Source organism: Staurois parvus, unplaced genomic scaffold (genome assembly GCF_062004578.1).
Source record: "Staurois parvus isolate SC_StPar_1 unplaced genomic scaffold, SC_StPar_1.0 ptg002667l, whole genome shotgun sequence".
Taxonomy (NCBI): Eukaryota; Metazoa; Chordata; class Amphibia; order Anura; family Ranidae; genus Staurois; species Staurois parvus.
The window spans coordinates 45,534-52,758 of NW_028320463.1; positions in this window are offsets into that span (position 1 = coordinate 45,534).

Sequence of the window (7,225 nt, forward strand, 5' to 3'; positions counted from 1 at the left end):
GAATTTTTTGACATAGGGTGCTGGCAGATTACGGGCCTCCCATAGCTGCTGCCAGGCCCCTAATCTGCCATGGGCCCCTATATACCGCCTCCTCATGCTGCTGCCAGGTCCACAGTGTCTCATGCCATGTGCCACTTTCAGGTCTCCTCACACTGCTGGTGTGTTGAATTTTTTGACATAGGGTGCTGGCAGATTATGGGCCTCCTATAGCTGCTGCCAGGCCCCTAATCTGCCATAGGCCCCTATATACCGCCTCCTCATGCTGCTGCCAGGTCCAGAGTCTCTCATGGGTCCCTGTACGGCCTCCCATTGCTGCTGTCTCCATCGCCACACTCTGCCATGTGCCACTTTCAGGTCTCCTCACACTGCTGGTGTGTAGAATTTTTTGACATAGGGTGCTGGCAGATTACGGGCCTCCTATAGCTGCTGCCAGGCCCCTAATCTGCCATAGGCCCCTATATACCGCCTCCTCATGCTGCTGCCAGGTCCAGAGTCTGTCATGGGTCCCTGTACGGCCTCCCATTGCTGCTGTCTCCATCGCCACACTCTGCCATGTGCCACTTTCAGGTCTCCTCACACACTGCTGGTGTGTAGAATTTTTTGACATAGGGTGCTGGCAGATTACGGGCCTCCCATTGCTGCTGCCAGGCCCCTAATCTGCCATAGGCCCCTATATACCGCCTCCTCATGCTGCTGCCAGGTCCACAGTGTCTCATGCCATGTGCCACTTTCAGGTCTCCTCACACTGCTGGTGTGTTGACTTTTTTGACATAGGGTGCTGGCAGATTATGGGCCTCCTATAGCTGCTGCCAGGCCCCTAATCTGCCATAGGCCCCTATATACCGCCTCCTCATGCTGCTGCCAGGTCCAGAGTCTCTCATGGGTCCCTGTACGGCCTCCCATTGCTGCTGTCTCCATAGCCACACTCTGCCATGTGCCACTTTCAGGTCTCCTCACACTGCTGGTGTGTAGAATTTTTTGACATAGGGTGCTGGCAGATTACGGGCCTCCCATAGCTGCTGCCAGGCCCCTAATCTGCCATAGGCCCCTATATACCGCCTCCTCATGCTGCTGCCAGGTCCAGAGTCTCTCATGGGTCCCTGTACGGCCTCCCATTGCTGCTGTCTCCATCGCCACACTCTGCCATGTGCCACTTTCAGGTCTCCTCACACTGCTGGTGTGTAGAATTTTTTGACATAGGGTGCTGGCAGATTACGGGCCTCCTATAGCTGCTGCCAGGCCCCTAATCTGCCATAGGCCCCTATATACCGCCTCCTCATGCTGCTGCCAGGTCCAGAGTCTCTCATGGGTCCCTGTACGGCCTCCCATTGCTGCTGTCTCCATCGCCACACTCTGCCATGTGCCACTTTCAGGTCTCCTCACACTGCTGGTGTGTAGAATTTTTTGACATAGGGTGCTGGCAGATTACGGGCCTCCTATAGCTGCTGCCAGGCCCCTAATCTGCCATAGGCCCCTATATACCGCCTCCTCATGCTGCTGCCAGGTCCAGAGTCTCTCATGGGTCCCTGTACGGCCTCCCATTGCTGCTTTCTCCATCGCCACACTCTGCCATGTGCCACTTTCAGGTCTCCTCACACTGCTGGTGTGTAGAATTTTTTGACATAGGGTGCTGGCAGATTACGGGCCTCCCATTGCTGCTGCCAGGCCCCTAATCTGCCATGGGCCCCTATACCGCCTCCTCATGCTGCTGCCAAGTCCAGAGTGTGTCATGGGTCCCTGTACGGCCTCCCATTGCTGCTGTCTCCATAGCCACACTCTGCCATGTGCCACTTTCAGGTCTCCTCACACTGCTGGTGTGTTGAATTTTTTGACATAGGGTGCTGGCAGATTACGGGCCTCCCATTGCTGCTGCCAGGCACGTAATCTGCCATGGGCCCCCGTACCGACTCCTCATGCTGTGACGTTGCAACAAGGTGGAATTCAACCCTACATATGTTAGACCGCCTTTACGAACAGCGAAAGGCCATCACCGATTTCCTGATGTTAAAAGCGGATAAAGGTACTCCCTGTGTAACTTAGATGTCAGCCATTGGCAGCTCATGCGTGACACCTGCGCTTGCTCAGGCCCTTTGAGGAGGCCACGCTATTCGTGAGTCGCCAGGACTATGGGATGAACGACGTCATTCCTCTGTTGCACGTCCTGGAACAAATGCTGTTAACAATGGCTGGTCAGGGTGCGGTAGACGTGGCGCACAGATCTCAACGCCACATGACCCCTGTGGGGGCAGGACAGGAAGAAGAGGAGGAGGTAGAGGAGGACATTGGTGCTCAGGAATTATTGAGTGAAATGGGTGGTTTTTCCACTCAGCGGACAGGAGTGGAGGAGCAGGAGCATCTGGTAGAGGAGGAGGAGGAGGAGACAGAGGACCCAGACGCACCGTGGCAGTATGCTGTGGAGATGGAGGCAGGGAGTCCCTCGCATTCCTTGGCACAAATGGCCCATAGCATGCTCGGTTGCTTGCGTAGCGACAGCCGAATAATAACCATCAGACAGAGGGATGACTTTTGGCTGTCCACCTTGTTGGACCCTCGCTACCGTTCAAAAATGGTGGCCTTTTTCACACCTGCTGAGAGGGAGGCCAAAATAACGTACTATAAAAACCACCTATGTAGTCAGCTGGTCTCTGCCTGTCTGCGCCAACGTCCATCCTCAGACACTGTGGGCCCTGTGCGCTCGCGTTCCGCTGCCATGGCAGCAGGGGAGGGGTGGGGTGGTAGGAGCAGTGGCAGCTCCACCAGCAGCGGCTGCCTCAGTCTGCAGTCGATGATGAGTAGCTTTCTTCACCAGCGCAGTGAGGAAACTACTAACCAGCCGCAGCAGCAGCAGCAGCATCAGGTGGACCTGGAGCAGGACCTCAAACAACAGGCTTAGGCCTACTTGGACAGCACCCTGCCAACCGAGGTAGACAATCCCCTTGACTACTGGGCAACGAAACTTGACCTTTGGCCCCAACCAGCTGAATTTGCCCTTGAAAGGCTGTCATGCCCGGCCAGTAGCGTGGCATCGGAGCGCGTGTTTAGTGCGGCAGGAGGTATTGTAACTCCGCGGAGGACACGACTGTCCACCCAAAGTGTGGAGAGACTCACGTTTGTGAAAATGAATCAGGCGTGGATTAGTCTGGATTTCAAACCACCAGTTCCTGACACAACTGACTAAATCCGCCATGAATCATGCCCCAAACATGTTATTATTTTTAACATAGGCCTCTGTATGGCCTTCAATTTAAGCTGCGTACGCTTCGCCACTCTGCCATGGGCCCCTGTACCGCCTCCTCTTGCTGCTGCCAGGTCCAGAGTGTGTCATGGGTCCCTGTACGGCCTCCCATTGCTGCTGTCTCCACCGCCACACTCTGCCATGTGCCACTTTCAGGTCTCCTCACACTGCTGGTGGGTTCCATTTTGTCATAGGGTGCTGGCAGATTACGGGCCTCCCATTGCTGCTGCCAGGCCCGTAATCTGCCATGGGCCCCGTACCGACTCCTCATGCTGCTGCCAGGCCCGTAATCTGTCATGGGCCCCTGTACCGCCTCCTCATGCTGCTGCCAGGTCCAGAGTGTGTCATGGGTCCCTGTACGGCCTCCCATTGCTGCTGTCTCCATCGCCACACTCTGCCATGTGCCACTTTCAGGTCTCCTCACACTGCTGGTGGGTTCCATTTTGTCATAGGGTGCTGGCAGATTACGGGCCTCCCATTGCTGCTGCCAGGCCCGTAATCTGCCATGGGCCCCCGTACCGACTCCTCATGCTGCTGCCAGGCCCGTAATCTGTCATGGGCCCCTGTACCGCCTCCTCATGCTGCTGCCAGGTCCAGAGTGTGTCATGGGTCCCTGTACGGCCTCCCATTGCTGCTGTCTCCATCGCCACACTCTGCCATGTGCCACTTTCAGGTCTCCTCACACTGCTGGTGGGTTCCATTTTTGTCATAGGGTGCTGTATGGCCTCCCATTGCTGCTGCCTCCACCGCCACACTGTGGCTCCACACTCTGGTTTTGGCCCCGTGACTGCGCAAATGAGTGAAGTGTGCGGTGATTCTAAGATCGACGGCACTCATCTGCATGTCATACTGACTGACAGTATTATTTCTCTTCCCCAGCAGACTCCAAGGGCATTTAAATTAAAGGTACAGTGTTCTGCACTAATATAAAGGCTCTCTGAAGCCTAGAAACCCTTTTAATAAGTTAAATTCGCCTCGAATCTAATTTATTCCTCGAATTCGCCGAATCAGCCGAACCGAATTTTTGAATACTTCGCTCATCTCTATTTACAACCACTCCTTTGCATTTTTCTCCCACGTTTCAAATATTTTAGGCCTGAAGATGACACAAAACCCCCTAAACACGATATATTTTCTGAAATCAGAGAACATAGAGAATAAAATAGCAGCAGTTCCAATTTTTTATGTCACACAATATTACTGCAAAGGTCCAGGAAACGCAAAATGTCAGTAAAAAAACACACTAAAGTGAATTTTATGGCAAAGAAACGCAATAAATTACCCAAATTGTTCATTAATTGTAAAAGACGAGGTCACACCGAGCAGATAGAGGCCCAACATGTCAAACTTTAAATTTGCTTGGGGCGGGGCTGTGAAACGGCGACAAACTTCAGTCCCCTATATTTTCTATAGGCAAAGCTTCAAAAGCCCCTCCAGGTCATCAGTTCAGTGTTGCAGAGAAAGTCTGCTGCTAGAATTATCGCTCTCCCTTCGGCGTGCGCGGCGATATGTCACACAGGGGCGTCCCTAGGGTTGGTGTCACTCCGATCCATTATGCTCAATCCGCAGATCCGATCCATCCTGCGGGGATCGTCAGCTTGCTTTACAACTTACCTTTTCGTGGAGCGGGTCCGGTGTCACCCCGTGCGGTAGGTGTCACCCGGTGCGGCGCGCACCCCCCGCATCTGCCTAGGGATGCCCCTGATGTCACATGTGTGTCGCAATTGTCGTTTTCACTTGTACAGTAGGTGCCCCAGTGCTTGCATTTGCACTTGTATGAACATATATATGGGGGTGGGGGGCCTCACATTTTTTTGGGGGGTATGCTATGTTCTTGGGTGTAACTTTAGTTTGTTGCAAACATTTTTTACATTTTTTTCACTTACGTTTCCATGCACACTGGGGGGGGGGGGGGGGGAGGGAGGGGCGTTTTGACAACGCTGGTAGCAATAGCTGTGTAAAGCATGCTAAAAACTTGAGTTTTTCAGCTTTTTTTAGTGTTTTTGCATTAGCATTTAGTGGCAGTTTTCTGCGTTTGAGATTTTAGATTTTTTTTAGTGTTTTTTTTTTTTTACCAAATAGATACCTAAGATATCACGCTTCAAATTTGCGCACGCTCATGGAATGGCGACAAATGACGGTGATGCTTTAACATTTTTACAGGTTACTAGCTGGGAAGGAGGTCGGGTGGTACAATTTTTCCTTTCGCTATAACGTTTGTGGCGATACCTCACATGTGTGCTGCGAACACCGTTTACGTATGTGGGCGTGACCAAGTTATGCCTCTGCATGCAAGCATGGGGGGATGGGGCACATTAAAATTTTTAAAAATGATTTGTTTTATTAAAATATTTCTCATTTTTACACTGGACCTTTATTATTTTATTATTTTTTTTACTTTTATTGCCATCACAAGAAATGTAAAAATCCCTTGTAATAGCAAAAAGCATGACAGGTTCTCTTCTGGGGTCTAAAAGCTCCCAAATCTCTCCTCTACCCTTGAAAGCATGAGATAATAAAGGCTCTGTTTACATTACAAGAAATGACAACATTTTCATCTCTTCTGGTCTTCAAACTGCGGCCCTGGGGCCGGATGGGGCCCTTTGCTTGCCTGTATCTGGCTGTCATAGTGTGCCCTGCTGTCCCTTCACCCTCCCTCCTCCCCCCCCCCCTTGCCGCATCCTCTCATCCTGCACACAGCCTCTGAAGCCAGGCTGTGCAGGATGGGGGGAGGGGACCCCTGCGGCGAGGATCACAGCTTATCTGGCAATCTAGGCGGAGAAGCTGTGACCCCCCTGCCAGGAGACCCCAGTGGCAGACCGCCGAGACGTCTCTGCACGGCCCAGCAGACGCAGCACAGGCACAGGGGCTTCCCACGCTCTGCGCCCACCAGTGACAAAGATCGCGCTCACGAGAGCGCGGCCCGAGTCAAAGGGGCATGCCTCATTGCCCCAGCAACCCAGAAGAGTCCTGGGCGGTTTAAAAGGCCGGCGCGGGAGCCGGACGGTCTCTTCCTCCTGTGCTGCCTGCAGCAGCTGTTCCGTTGTGAGGTCCGGGTGGGGACCGGGCCTCCGCAGCTATCCCCGCTGAGCATTCTGCAGGAGATCCCCCTCCTCAAAGGTCAGATCCCACAGCCAGGACTCCCGCTGCTGTCTCTGGCAAGCTGGCCGCTGCGAGGACCCTGTCCACTGATCGCTGCTGTCCCTGGAAAGCTGGCCGCTGTGAGGGCCCCTGCCTGCTAATCGCTGCTGTCCCTGGAAAGCTGACCGCTGTGAGGATCTCAGTCCGCTGACCACTGCTGTCCCTGGAAAGCTGGCCGCTGTGAGGGCCCCTGCCTGCTAATCGCCACTGTCCCTGGAAAACTGACCGATGTGAGGATCTCGGTCCGCTGACCACTGCTGTCCCTGGAAAGCTGACCGCTGTGAGGGCCCCTGCTTGCTAATCGCTGCTGTCCCTGGAAAGCTGTCCGCTGTGAGGGCCCCTGCCTGCTAATCGCTACTGTCCCTGGAAAGCTGACTGCTGTGAGGGCCCTGGGCTGCTAATTGCTACTGTCCCTGGAAAGCTGACTGCTGTAAGGGCCCTGGGCTGCTGATCGCTCTGTCCCTGGAAAGCTGAGCCCTGTGAGGATCTTGGTCTGCTGATCGCTGCTGTCCCTGGAAAGCTAACCGCTTTGAGGGCCGCTGTGCGTTGCCGAGTGTCCCTGGAAGCTGACCGCTGGGAGTGTCCCTGGAAGCTGTCCGTTGCTGAGTGTCCCTACAAGCCGCCTGCTTCTGAGTGTCTGCAAGCCACCTACTGTGAGTGTCCCTACAAGCTGCATGTTGCGGAGTGCCCTGGACTGCCCCTATTGTGTGCTTAGACCACCCTTGTCATGAACTGCCCCATGGCGTGCCCGGAGTATAGCTACCTGGACTGCCCCCCTGAGTGCTTGAGCCACTGCTACCCGCTGAGTCCCTGTGAACATGATGTTGTCCCTAGAGAGCTGTGTGGGAG